The following is a 15,244-nucleotide window of genomic DNA, read 5'->3' as shown; positions in this document are numbered from 1 at the left end:
TAGTTTTTGAGCCTATTCATTACAATCAAACAAACATACAAATAAAGTTTTCCTCTTTATAATATTACTATAGATTTAAGTACCATAAATAACTTACCTACTGACTGTATTCTTTATAACTAACAAATGCAAAAAATATTAACACATCGCTTCTACGGCGTAAGCCTTATCCTTTATTATAATATTAAAATATAATTAAACTAAAAAAATATTTAATTTACAATCCAAATATATTTTCCTCTAAAAGGTAGGCTCTTTTCTTAAGGTCTGCCATAAATATAGCCTCCCTCAACCGATCGGCCGATACACACCGCAATATAATTTCAATCAAACCCACCGCTGCGTCGGTCTAATTGCGCTTTTGCTTTGCAGTCTGCATCAGCAAAGATAAGTGGGCAATCCGGGGGAAAAATAGAGTTCCAGTTACCCGCCTGCGCGGCGCCTCCCCCCGACCCCTCACGACCCGCCGCGGCAGTCTGTGCCTACCCTTCACCCGGGGTCCACGATTGCACCCCAAACACGAATGGTTTCGCAAAGCATGCTGTACGATGTGAAAGTGATTTAAAGTGCAAGTGATTGTGTGTGAAAGTGAACTGGATCCTAGCATGCCTTGCACGTAAGTGTATCACTTTAATAAGTAGTTATACATAGACGTAACTTTTCGACCGCTCATGTTTATTAATGCGGTAGCTACTAACTAGATATACAAAATGAATATGTATATATAATATAATATACATGAGTTTATCTATATTTTATTATATCCGTAAAGCTAAGGTTTTTTACGATGATGATGTTTTTAACTATAAAAAGGATCGTATTTGATAATTTGGTGTTAAGTATTATATTTTTATAACTAATCCTCTTAATTTCCCACAATAACCTAAATACATACAAAGTACATACGTGAATAAAAATTAAAATGTTACATGAAATAAGTAGACCACAAAAGGCGCGCATTTTCCGGAGGATATACCTCGCTAGTATATTTACAGCTAAATGTTAAGTTAGTCTGAAATACCTACTTTAATATTATAAAATTCATCAAGATTAATAATCCTAAATCTAAGTACTATTGATTAGCGGAAACTCTGTATTCGGTATAGGAGAAATTCTGTATTTTCACAAAATCCAAAATCCAATCCTGAACCATGTTTTTCGGATAAAAAAGCCGATGTAATTGCATGTGTAATCTATTACAAATTTCACTCAAATTGGTCCTGCATTTGCGACGTAAGGGAGTGATATACACACACATACTGGCATACTTAAACCCTTATTAACCCGAGGGATAGATTAATAAGCTTTGGATGGTCGCCTGGAATTACGTTATTAAACAACATACATTGATACAACCAAAGCCGTGGTAGGACCAAAGGCTAGTTCTTAATAATTACTGTAAATGAAGTGCGTTTATTATTTATTTATACCTTATGTTTCAAGGCTCGGTATGACCCTCTGTATACGCATCTATTCACGTGCATAAAAACCCAATATTTATATAATTCATTATTAACTTAAGCCATTACCCACGAGGGGTCCGGGAAGAGTTTTCTGTTCTGTCTTAGCGTTCGAGTTCCATGGAATCTTATTAGAAGGAAGATAATTATATTATTTTATTATATATTTTGCTTAGGTTGTAGATAATAGTAAGGTGTAGGCGTTTGACAGGCGTGTGTGAAACTCCAGCGGCGTTAGCAAAAAACACGTGTATTTATCATCTGTCTAAAAATGATTGCTAATGGTAGGCGTCCACAGATCACAAAGTACGTATCGGCCGCATCGCATTAAACGGATTTTTAATTTAAGGGTAGAATGTTAATTCGTGCGATCTGTACGATGCTGCTCAGTGGACGCACTTATATGAATTTCTATACAAAGAATACTACGATTCGTTTAATGCGATGCGTCCGATACATACGATCTGTGGACGCTTACCAGTAACGATGGTTTATTTGGTGAATGAGTTTTGATGTAACACTCCTAATCACTACATGCATAATAATCTAATAATATTTTAAGAATGCGATCATGCCGTGCTGACGTTTTTTTAGTTATATAAATCCTATAAACTAGAGGATATATCTACACATAATATAGGTATATATTCAGGTATTATATGTTGGTATCTGCTATTAAATATATTGATTGGTTAGCTTACAACAAACGCGTTTGTCGTGTCACTGTACTAATATATCGTAATAATAATAAATAATAATAATAAATAAATACTAATACCAAACGTATTCTAAAGATATAATATCTATAACATAAAATATTGACATGATTGCTTCCTCTTATTAATGACACAATTAATGAATAACATCCTGTCTATAATACCTATCACATCATTCGATTGCCAATATACTTAATTGATTCGGTATATACAATATATCATATTACAATAGAATGTTATTCTAGCTCCAATAGATTCACTAACTGTCACCAGAGGTCCAGCGGGACTTAGGATTACGAGGTCTTGTGTTGGATTATGAACTATTAAGATTTTCTTTCTTATGATGTTTTTTTTTTAAAACCTCTCAGAGGTAAAAATTGGTGGTGTTTTAACGCAGTATGAGATAATCTCGTGAAGAGATATAGACAAAATTAAACCAATGGCGGCGCAACCGGAAATATCGCTATTTCTTTCATTGCGTTGGTACGAAAGAGACGGGAATGGGACAACTCCGACGCCATTGGATGATATTTCTCTTCACTGAACGAATGTTAGCACCTCTGGTCACCATCATTAATTTTTGATAATGGACTTCAATGAATCTCAACCAAAAGCAGTGTGGTGTGATTTAAGTTACATATGGTAATGATATGACTTAACAAATAACATAATAACGTAGGTCGTAGATCATTCACGTGTATGTTGCAATTAACTAAATAAGTAGGTCCCACGGTTGCATAATTTGATATGATTTTATAAAACGAACAAAGTAAGTTTCATAATAAAGACACGAGAGTTGCTTTCAAAGCTATTCACCGTTTTAAAATTTTCAATTCGAAATTTGTAATTTGAAACTGTAAATAGGCCAATAATATTGTAGGCCCATAGAGCAATTAAATGTATAGAGATCTCCTGACTGCGTAAAAAAAACTAAAACAACGTAACCTACCTTATTATATATATAACTTGTTATTTATTTGACTTGTTCAAACAATATTATTTCTACTCCAACTTAAGGACTCCTATCCTACTAATATTATGAACGCGAAAGTTTGTATGGATGTTTGTTTGGATGTTAGTTACTCTTTAACGCCGCAACTACTGAACCGATTTGTCTGAAATTTGGAATGGAATTAGCTTTTACTCTGGATTAATACATAGGCTACTTTTCATGCACAAAAAATCTATGGTTCCCGAGGGATTTGTGAAAAACCAAATTTCACGCAGACAAAGTCACGGACGTCTGCCGCGAAAAAAAAAATTAGCATTTTCTTCTAAATCTCTGTATGAAAGTGGTTCTCTATTTAAGGAAAAGCATTTCTGCATTTCACAAGAAATCGTATGCGGATGAAATCGCTGGTAACACTCAGTGCTATATAATAAAACGGAGTGTGCGAGGAGCGTCGTATATTTGAGAAACTTATTAGATTAGCAAAGGAAGGTGTAGCTTCACCTTAGCATATTTCTCTTTGCAGCGTATGCACGAGTTGTTTCTGAGTGGCTTCTACGAACGCGTTGCCTTCCTCAAAGTCTCGCTGGAAATATAGGATTTGAGTTTTAAGTAAGTATGAGTGTTATTATATGTTGGTATGCTTCAACTATAAATAAATAATAAATAAAAGTAGTTTATTTCGTCAATATAAATCAGTAACAAATATTTGAAAAATTGTACACTTCTGTGACAGAAGGCTCCGCTCTTCCATAACAAGCCGTAACAATTATGTATTTTTTATTATTGGCTTACTACCCGTTGCCCGCGGCTCCTACTAACTTTAATTTGGCGCTAAAAAGTTGATTTTATATGCAGCAGAGACTAGTGACTTCGTCCGCATAAAAATATGTTTATTTTAAATTCGAAAATCAGACTTTCGTATAGAGTTACCGATTACACTCCTCTTTGTGTCAAAATTTAACTGCTGCTTATAGACGAACTGGATGAAATAAACATTAACATGGTGTCTAGTAAGTTGATCAATGCATTTGACCCAAGAGTTAATGCTTATTTGACCCAAAACACTGAGACTAGCCAGCCATCCTTCTTTATAGGTCCACTTACTTTTTTAAGCAGTTAAAAGTCTTATCTTTTATTTAAATATTTTTTTTTTTGTATATATACAATATATGAAATTGAACGACATTTTAATATATTAAAATCTCGTGTCATGGTGTTTGTAGTTGCACTCCTCCGCAACGGTTTTACCGATTTTAATGTGTTTTTTTAGGTTTTTGTAGGTCTGAGCATAGGACGTAAAGTATAGCAACCACTATTCCAATCGTGATTTTAGTGCTTATTTTTGTATTAACCCCCAACCTCAATTTTAATCGTAATTTCAGTGCTTATTTTTGTATAAACTATACTACAATAACATGACACAATAAGGTTTGGTTTAGCTTTCTATATTAAACATAAATTTACACATCAAAAAATTACTCAGTAAACAACAAAAGCAAAACTGATGCAGTGTTCATGTATATATGACATATTTTTCAACAAGTAACATAATTAATTCAAAGTAAAACACACTCGTAGTGAAAAATACCGAGTGTCACAAACTCGAAACGTTGCATCGCATGAAACGCTTTGACAAGATGTCGCTCTCGTCACAACATCATTAAAATTCGCGTCATTTTCGTCCGTGACCTCCCACTCCTCGGGGTAGTGATAAAAACGTGGCATAAAGCTGTCCATCCACCAGATATTAGTTTTTTTTTCTTATTTTAGAGTTTTATTTTTATAATAATAAAATAACAGACCTTGCAAATGGCTCATCTGATGATAAGTGGGCAAACGACACCTATATTTAAACAGGACAATTGTTTTTTCAGACTGCCCTAAATATACCTAATTTTAATCTAAAATGTTTAAAAGCCACCATACTTGTAAACTAAAAATCTCCCTATGAAAGTAGTAAACAATATAGTTAATAAGTTATGAAAATCGATTCAGTTTATCACATATGTTTGAAACATTTCAACTCGGAAGCTTGTTTAGATTTGAATTATGTAATGACAAGTTGTAACTAACTGTATGAATATGTTATAATTTACAAATACATTCTGTATGTTTCAATTGATTATGGTATGATGTTATGAAATTAATATTACGGTAACTAAAGGGAATTTAGTAAGGAGGAAATTGCTGTTTTTTGACTTACTCGTAGTTCGTAGACGAAGACTTCAAGACTTTTGAAACGTCTAGCGTCTTTTACAGTATAAATTGTCACCGAAGATACCAAAGTAATCCTAATTTTATTTTAATCCAAACATACGTCCAAAAATCCTTATTTAAAGCTAGGTAATTTCCAAGATTACGTAAGTACACATACAAATTAAACAAAAGGTTGTAAAACATACCAAATTACATTACCTAAATACAATATTCATGAATACAACGTACAATAGGTAAACTAAAATACATTATTTACCGCATTCAGGGCGTTGTCAATTAGCCTCTACGCGCAGTGCAAACGCTGCCAAAATTTACGTCGAGTACATTAATTATTCCTGATATGTACTACAAATATTTTAGGTCAAACAATAACTGTTCTCATCCTGTAGTACAGCACTCCAGACTTGGCGTACTACACCACACTTGGCAACTCTCCCGTTCTCCTTTCATGATAACGATCTTTTCAATAAAAAGCGGCATCTTTGACTAAAAGGCGAAACGGGAGCGCTCAATTATATCGCCAAACGCAAGGCTAATTATATTATGACCTAGTAGGTATATACAAATTAATACAATTACGTATATCTTAATACATCGTCCTAAAATGCACATTATGTTCTATGTTTGTTATTAGAGTTTTTGGATATAGTTTACGTTACTTATTCATGTGATCTTTAACGCAGCACCTAACACTACACTATTTACTTATTCGAACTGTTTTGTCCATTTCGGTCATTTAACTAACGACGTTTTTTTACATTTTGTAAGTCAGCGCTTGACTGCAATCATGCCTGATGATATGGTGGAACGAGCTTGTCTAGAAAGTGCTAATTCACTCTAGACTTGAATAAACCCATACCCATATAGTAGGTAGAGAAACAGGGATATCTGGAAGGGCATTCCTTAACATAAATAAGGATCGAAGAGTTTGAGTAAGAGTCCAAGTAGCATCAACTGCGTATCTGGTTGAAGATTAATTACTGCGCCTGGCAGTTCTATGATGATAAAAAGAAGAAAGTAAAAAGAGATCGTAAAGTTCCTGGGCGCATTCACCGAAGTAAATCTCGTAAAAAACCGACAGACATGGAACTTTTCGACAATGTTCCAACGATTTCAATTTTGGGTTAGCTAACGCTTCGGTACCAATGTACGAGACCTATCTAGGTCTGTAATAAATATGTTGTTTGTATAAGTATGCAGAATTCTTTTCATCGCCGAATTCATCATTCGCTTGGTAAAACCTGAATATAATTTTGTATAAAGTTATGGATGAAGGAAAAATAAAAAAAAATAGACGCAAACTAAATAGTATACCGAGCGGAAAGATTAGCAAGTAAAATCAGAGTAACGACCGTCGTAAAACAGATGTGTGGCGGCGGCGGGGACTGAGGGCGCGGTGAGGGGGGTCTTTGGCGACGAAAAACTCCTCGTTCAGGGTTGCCATAGCATTGTTTATTGATATTAATGACTCTATCCACGGAGAGATCCATCATTAACACACAAGAGCTCTTCAATGGCTCTATAATTGAGAGCGACGTTCGCCACGGCCACTGGCAAAGTGGGAGGAAAGAGGCTACGGGGCTGCAGCCCAATGCTTTGGTCTGATCAGATCCGCACCACACTCGACTCCACAGTCTAAAACTGAAAGTCATGGGTGGAGGTGGTCACGACCCTCATATATGAGGAACACGACTGAAGGGCAAAATGCCACCATGATACCTAAAGATATGCCACTGGCACACTGGCACTGTCGCAGAAGTCAGTACGCCTGAACGCTTTCTGTCTACACGGGTTCAAGGGCCTGACTCAATTGCGAGAGTTCTTGGATTAGCTTGGGTTGCAGCAAAGCTTCGAAATTGTATCCGACGGGGGATACAATTTCTGATATTTACCCAAGAACTTATAAAAAAAACGCTTTACAAGTGAACACTTTGAGGATTAGCGAAATCATGTTAGCAACGCACGGTGTTGTATTGGCACTACAGGAAATAACATTGTAGGTGCATTAAGAGGTGCATAGACAACTCGAAACGTGAATAAATAAATGCATTTTATTTCTTTTAAAATACAAATAAAGCCTCCAAGAAACTGTAAGGCGACTTTTCCCCAGCCCTGTGTCAGCCCGCACTCAGTCAAAGCCTCCTCACGATAGCGGCCGTGTACGCCGAAACGCTCCGAGGCGAGGGTAGCTCGCAATTTATGGAGAGCGAGTTACGCACAATTCTCACGATTCTTACAATTCTCGAGTAATAAATTTTATTGTTCCTTTTCGCATTGCGTCGCGGAATTGGTTTTACATTTGTTACGCAATCTCACTGAAGCACTTAGGGATAGGTTTTAGTAGGTAACCTTTTTTACCAGATTACGGATGGGATCAGATTGCTAGTCCTACCCACACTTTGCGTTTGCTAGCTCTGTGAGATTTTTCCTTCAGATAAATCGGAACTTACTTTTTAACTTGTGTTGGCGTAGCATGGTGGCTCTAAGCTATAATCTATACTAATATTATAAAGAGATGTTTGTAAGGTTCAACTGGGTAACCTCTAGGAGCCACGATTTCTTGGTTTATTATATTTTGGTGACAGTTTCTAATTTTTTTTTATGATAAGTTTTAATGTACCATAAAATCCTTACTGGGTTTCAATATCACACTTAACTTTACCTTGATATTATAGAGGCTTTATGATAATTTTTCAGACATTTTTGCTTCAGTTTTTTACATTTACTGTAAAAAGACCACTACCGTTAGTTTCTTATTGATTTTTCTATACCGAATTTCAATCTTACACTCACACAAATTTCAACTTTCTAGTGACAAATCTCACAATGCCGTTCCTTTCAACCTGAAGCATAAACTTAGTAAATCTCATGTAATAACTTGATGCTGCTTTAGTAACATAACTTCTGTTTGATGTTTGACAAATAAAGCAGTAATAAAGTAATAGGTATACTTTTGAAGCACACACGGTTCTTCGAAAACTTTAGAATTACTTATTCACGAGACCTACTGGAAATTAAATTATGTGAGACAAGCTTTCTGACTCGATTTCTACAAATATTTGTTGATCTTTTCCTTTAAGAATAATATGTAGTATGTTTAGAAATGTAAACGTACGTTTTGGGATGGTTCCAATATATAGTGCTATGTAAACATAGTAGGTACTTTATGAAATAAATATTTTTGTAATGTAATATATATATAAACCTGTACCGTAATATGACGAAACAGGCACAGGCAATCAATTCTACTTTTGGAGAAATGCCAATAACTCTTGCCTACCTACCACAAAATCAGCACCCTTAGTACGAAATTATAAAGCTAACAAACATTAATTTCGATACTTGAGAAACGTTAAATTTCCTGTCTCCATTCCACGTGGACGTGATTTGTATTTCAGATAAGACAATTTAATAAGTTGCTTGTTATATTTTTATTTTCATTCAAAATATTCAGGTCTTCGTATTTGCATTGCGGAGTTTATGAGTTTAATAGTGAAGTCTGTAATGAAGCTGTAACCAGATCATATATACAACTGAAAAACAAAAAAAGTCATTAGAAAATAAAAAAAAAATTTATAACAAAGAGATCGACCGAGATTGAGAGATCGAGATTTATGTATTTTTAGTACAATTTAAAATATTAAGCAAAATTCGTGTGTTTGTTTTTTTAGCCTTAATAATGATAATATTATTTATTTAAAGGTAAAGATTATTTATATAATGTTTGACTTTTTCCTTTTGACTTTTAAAACAATTTTGCTACTATATTATTTCAATGATAATAAATAAAAAACAAAACGAAATTTCAATATGAGCTTTGATAGTCCGGTGTATACCTCCACTTTTGCAGCCGAATCCGGTTAGGGGCATGCTCCAACTTTTTAGTTATGTGCATTTTAAGAAATTAAATGTCACGTGTCTCCAACGGTGAAGGAAAAGCATCGTGACGAAACCTGCATACTTGAGAATTTTCTTGATTCTCTGCGTGTGTAAAGTCTGCCGATCTACATTCGGCCAGCGTGGTGGCCTAACTCCCCTCCTTTTGAGAGGTGACTTGTGCTCAGCAGTGAGCCGAATATAGGTTAATAATAAAGTATGGTGATTATTTCAATACTTACTACGAAACTGTACTACAAACGACTTATCGTATGTTACTCGTACTACTGACACTGGACGTCCCGAGCATTAACCCCTCCACGGACGTTAGTAAACAAGGTTACTCAGCACAGGCGGATTTGCCAAGTGCGGATTTGCCGCAGTCCGGCGGATTTCGACGAAATACGCTTAAATAACATTTCAGCTATTTAGGTTAGCATTTGACGCTGCGTCAAAACTCATTAGTATTTAATTAACTATAAAATGCTATATATAAGATTAGATTAAGGTTAACGCACGTTCAATTGCAGGCGTTTTTTAACAATAATTCATGTAGACACATATTTTCTGTCTGTGTTATATGTTGATGTCTATATTTATCATGATCAGCATCTTTTGATAATCCGTTATAGGTCACAGAGCTCTCTTTTTCTGGAAAATTTGAAGCTTAGATGCTCCAAAGCTGTTTTCAAGCAGTGTGGTGTGTTAGTGCCAATGTTAGATCACTATCAGATTCTGATGATAGTAACTGAGACCCAAGTCAATCACAAAAAGTCAGTATGTAACAGAATTGTGTTAAAATAATATATTTTGATATGTCACTCTGATAAATCAAGTAGTTTTATTTAGTGACACGTAAGGTGACACTGCGAGCTCATCTTTTTTTATAATGATGATTGCAGTGTAGTGTAAAGTAAGCTTTTAATATATTTTGATAAAATATAACTAAGTTAAGGACCATTTTTTTTATAAAAAAAAATACAATCTTTATATTGAAATAATGTATGCAAGACCTTTAAAAGAAAACGAAGGTAAAAGAAACACATGCAACGGTAGTGTAAAAAACATAGCAGTTCGAGCGGAATTCCCGCAACCCGCATCATTTTAGTTGAACCAAATAGAGCGGATTTGGATTCGGATGAAATATTTTACAAAGCAAATCGTTCGCAATAAAATTGAAACGCTGGTGTACGTTTGATTTAGGTATTGTTAGATTGCCCCACTAATAAATAATGCGGGAAGCAGAAATTGAATGGTTTATTGATTGTGCAAATAATTGATGTTACAGCCATAAACGTTAGTTTACAATTCGGGATCATCCACCTTGGTCGGTTGACATTGGGAAGCTAATCTGAATTGGTTGAAATCTATTGTTTCGTTTAACTTGGTGGTCCGATAATAATTTATGATATTTATTGGATGGATAAAGTAGATTTATTGTACAAAATGATTGCCTCATTGACTTAATTAAATGATATTCTGGGTTTATTTCGAGCCTATCAAAATAAGATTATTGGATTTTTTTCCGTTTTGATGGCCTTCGGGGCGCAGTGGTATGCGCGGTGGATTTACAAGTCGGAAGTCCTAGGCTCGATCCCCAGCTGGATCGATTGAGGTTTTCTTAATTGGTCCAGGTCTGGCTGGCAAGAGACTTCGGCCGTGACTAGTTACCACCCTACCGACAAAGACTTACCGCCAAGCGATTTAGCGTTCCGGTACGACATCGTGTAGAAACCGAAAGGAGTGTAAATTTCATCCTACGACTAACAAGTTCCTTCTTAGATTGCATCTCACTTACCATCAGGTGAGATTGTAGAGAATAAAAAAAAGACTTCTACGCAATTATCATGTCACGTATGGAAAGTCCTTCATTTCTAGAGTTACAGTTTTAAAAGTTTGTTTCTAAATAATAAAAAAATACGAATTTTAATGTGATTTATGATTTTGTTTAAATTCAACCCCTAAAGTGATGAAATAGGGGTTGAAAGTTTACACTGATTTCCACGCGGACGAAGTCGCGGGCGTCCGCTAGTTTCTTTATATTTCTTTCGTGTGACTGGCATATTTTTATCATTTCATATCTTTCTGATATTCTCAGAATTCCCCAGACAATATTCCGTCTCTTGGAAACCATTCGATTATTTTCTTTTGAATGAATGAATGATGAATGAATGAATGAATGATATTTTATTCATGAAAATGTAGGTTTAACATGATGGTACATATTATACAATTGAGCCTTTATACATTTTACCATAACTGGTGTATGAATTATCTTAAATAATTAAATACATTTGAATGAAGAAAAAAAAAGAATCTAAATTAATACAATGTCACAATTAGAAAATAATAAGTTAGAAAATGTCCATGTCCATAAAATAATCTTGAATGTCATAATAACTTTTTTTTAATAATAATTTATAAATTTTACATTTAAATATTGACCAGGGCATCTCTTTTAGACTATGAGGAAGTTTATTATATATTTTTATTGCCATACAAAAAGAACTCTTGGAATATATTGTCAATCTTGTGGGAGGTCTAACCAATTTATTTTTGCGGCATGTTCTCAGATTTGCGTTGTTGGTGTGAATAGAGAATAGACTAGGGTTTTTTTTTACAAAAAGAAGCATTTGATATATGTACTGACTAGGTAATGGAAGAATTTCAAGTTTTTTAAATAAGGGTTTGCAGCTATCCAAAAAGTGCGCTCCGTACATAGACCGAATACATGCTTTCTGACGTATAAATGCTCGATTAGCATCTACTGAATTGCCCCACAAGATTAATCCATATTGCAGTATGGACGATACATAACCATGATACGCTAGTAAGGCAGTCTTTAAATTTGAGGTTCGACTAAGCCGTCTCAGGACATAGGTGAATCGGTCTAATTTTATACATAGTTTGTCCACATGGTCCTTCCAATTACAGTGTTTGTCTAATAAGAGGCCGAGGAATGATACAGTATCTACTTCTTCTATTGGCATTTGATCATATACAATACATAGATTTGATGGAGTACTATTGTAGGTCAGAAATTGAACACATTTAGTTTTTGTTGTATTAACTGATAGGTTATTAGCTTCCAGCCAATCCTTAGTTTTCTGTAATGTGGTGTTAATTTCGTTTTGAAGCATGTTTTTGTCTTTGCATTTAATTGTAATTGTAGTATCATCTGCGTATAGAATGCAGTCATGAGGGATGTGTTCTGGTAAATCGTTGATATAAATTATAAATAATAGCGGTCCTAAGACACTCCCTTGAGGTACACCGTAAGGGTTTAGATTACTATAGCAGCAACAAAACCTTTTACAATGACTATTTGAAGTTTGTTGGATTTCGACACATTGCTCACGCTGGCCTAAGTAGCTTGTTAGCCACTGGAGCCCTTTTCCTCTTACCCCATAACGTTCCAACTTTCTCAGTAGTGTCTTGTGACAAACTAAGTCGAAAGCTTTCGACATATCAAGGAATACTGAAGCCATGTTCATTTTTTCATTTAACCCTTCTGTTATAGTTTTATTTAGTGCGAAACACGCCAATGTTGTACTCCTATTTCTCCTAAAACCATATTGCTGTGATTTTAATATTTTATTACTCTCTAAAAAAGCAGTTATCTTGTTACACACTATTTTTTCGAATATTTTAGACAAGATAGGGACTAGTGTTATGGGTCTGTAATTACTAATATTATTTTTATCGCCTTTTTTAAATATGGGTTTTACTATAGAATACTTCAATTTATTGGGGAATATACCATTCAAGAAAGAAGTGTTTATGATGTGGCTTAACGGAGTCGTCAAATAATCAGCACATAGTTTAATAACTTCAGTATTCAAGCCATCATAACCCGTTGACTTGGAATTTTTCAGTTCTATAATAGTTTTCCGCACGTCATACTCGTTTACAGGATGAAAGAAGAAAGTGTTGGTGTTATTTTAATCTTTCAATCCGACTGCTGCCCGTGGGAGAGACTCTACCGATGCCTACCCACTGATGAGTCAACATAAAAATAATGATAATATTGACATTTTCGATCTGAGGTTCCGTATAATATATTGTATTTTATGATAAGAATTATTGCTTTGATTGTTTTGAGGCTACAGGATTTAAAAACGTGTTTGTCTATGTAAGTTAAAGGAACGTGAACAAAATAGAAACTATTTTTAAATAACTTAGTGTGATACAGTTTGAATTTGAACGTTTCATTTTTATTAACTGAAATAAAAAGAAGTTACATACTTTAGTATACAATTTAGAATTACTAACGCTTCTTCAGTTTCAGACATCTCGTCAGTCTGTCTTGTATTACTAAATACTGCTACAAGTAAAGCTAAGCCCTCAGAAAACAGAACATCTATTTACTAGTAAAGCTATTGTTTGTAATACATGTACTCGTACTCATCACACACATGCACCACCCTAAAATCCTTTGAACAAAGCTTTGGAGCCTTTGTAGCTTCGGATTAGTAGCTTAGTAGGTCCTGAATTTGAGTCCTGTGCCGCTAACATGCGACTAACGAGACAATCTCGTGAAGAGAAATATACAAAACTCAACCAATGGCGCTGAGACGAAAGATAGGACTGGGAGAACTCCGCCGCCATTACTCACGTGGTCAAATGTTAGCGCCTCTGGGTCGATCTGTGAAATACTGAACTGTCTTTCTTCTCATCTTTAATTTTAATACTTCTATAGTATTGATTAGAAAGCACTTAGCATCAAAGTACCAAACACATGTATTATTTTTCACTCCACAACAACCGTTCTCTGATTAAATAAGAGAGAGAGAGAAAGTTCTTGAGAGAACTTCTTGGAATTTCAAACGTTCGCGTGTATCAGCTTGACCTTTCGTGGCAAAAGTGTTAGTGGAACTGACTGTGAACTAGAAAAGATTTCTAAAGGTTATTTTCTCATTTAAAAGAATTGTATAAAGTGTGACACTATTGCGGAAATTATAGAAAAACTTTGTCAGTTAGGTGTGAGAATTTCTGCTACATTTTCCGATTGTACGTTTATTGTATCCTATAAAAACTATACAATGATGTTTTGATAGAACTCTTACTACTAGTTTCCGAGAATTTTAGTTAAAATTAGACCCTTTAACTCATACCAAGTATTTATTTAAATAGTCGTTTATTTTTTTTAATATATATGCAACTGCTAAAATTAAATTTATTGTAGCCTGTGATACTCACAAAAGAATTTTCAAAATCATTTCAGTAGATCCAGAAATAACTTTTTTTATTCTTTACAAGTTAGCCCTTGACTACAATCTCACCTGGTGGTAAGTGAGGATGCAGTCTAAGATGGAAGCGGGCTAACTTGTCAGGAGGGGGATGAAAATCCACACACCTTTCAATTTGTACACGACTTCGTATCGGAACGCTAAATCGCATGGCGTCTTTGTCGGTAGGTTGGTAAGTAGCTACTGCCAAAGCCTCCTACCAGCCAACTTTTTTTTTTTTTATTATTATTCTTTACAAGTTAGCCCTTGACTACAATCTCACCTGATGGTAAGTGATGATATAATCTAAGATAAAAGCGGGCTAACTTGTTAGGAGGAGGATGAAAATCCACACCCCTTCCGGTTTCTACGCGACATCCTGCCAGACCTGGACCAATTAAGAAAACCTCAATCAGCCCAGCTGGAGATCGAACCCAGTACCTCCGTCTTGTATATCCACCACACATACCACTGCGCCACGGAGGTCGTCAACAACGAGTACAACGCCACAAACTTTATCTCTTTATAAATGATAAATAGATGAAGATAGATAGATTATATAGATTCGATGATAAACTAAATCAAAGTGCGCTAACCGGTAATAACTGGTTAGCATACTCGTATACATTCGGAAGTCGCCAATACAAACCGAAGCACCGCAACACGGAGGCTCTAACATGCACTAGCGCTTCTGCCTGTGACATGCAAACGAGGTTATATGTCCCGGCGGATTTGCCGCACGCCGCATGATTTTATGAAACTTAGGCAACGTTTATATTTGACGTGGGGTCATGT

At 35.0% G+C, this 15,244-nt stretch overlaps 1 protein-coding gene across 2 annotated transcripts in view; it reads left to right on the top strand.

The window, feature by feature from the left end:
• The first annotated feature begins 485 nt into the window (after window positions 1–485).
• LOC112043683 (uncharacterized) overlaps window positions 486–15,244 on the top strand; it is an 89,674-nt gene continuing 74,915 nt past the window's right edge. The window contains exons 1-2 of one of the 2 annotated variants that reach the window (XM_024079203.2): window positions 492–616; window positions 3,652–3,737. The gene's annotated coding sequence lies outside the window, so the exon portion shown is untranslated. Of the gene's footprint in view, window positions 617–3,651; window positions 3,738–15,244 lie in introns of both variants that reach the window. The other variant, XM_024079202.2, reaches the window with a different exon arrangement.

The sequence above is a fragment of the Bicyclus anynana genome, chromosome 9 (assembly GCF_947172395.1).
Source record: "Bicyclus anynana chromosome 9, ilBicAnyn1.1, whole genome shotgun sequence".
Classification (NCBI taxonomy): domain Eukaryota; kingdom Metazoa; phylum Arthropoda; class Insecta; order Lepidoptera; family Nymphalidae; genus Bicyclus; species Bicyclus anynana.
This window is presented reverse-complemented; position numbering and strand designations above follow the sequence as displayed.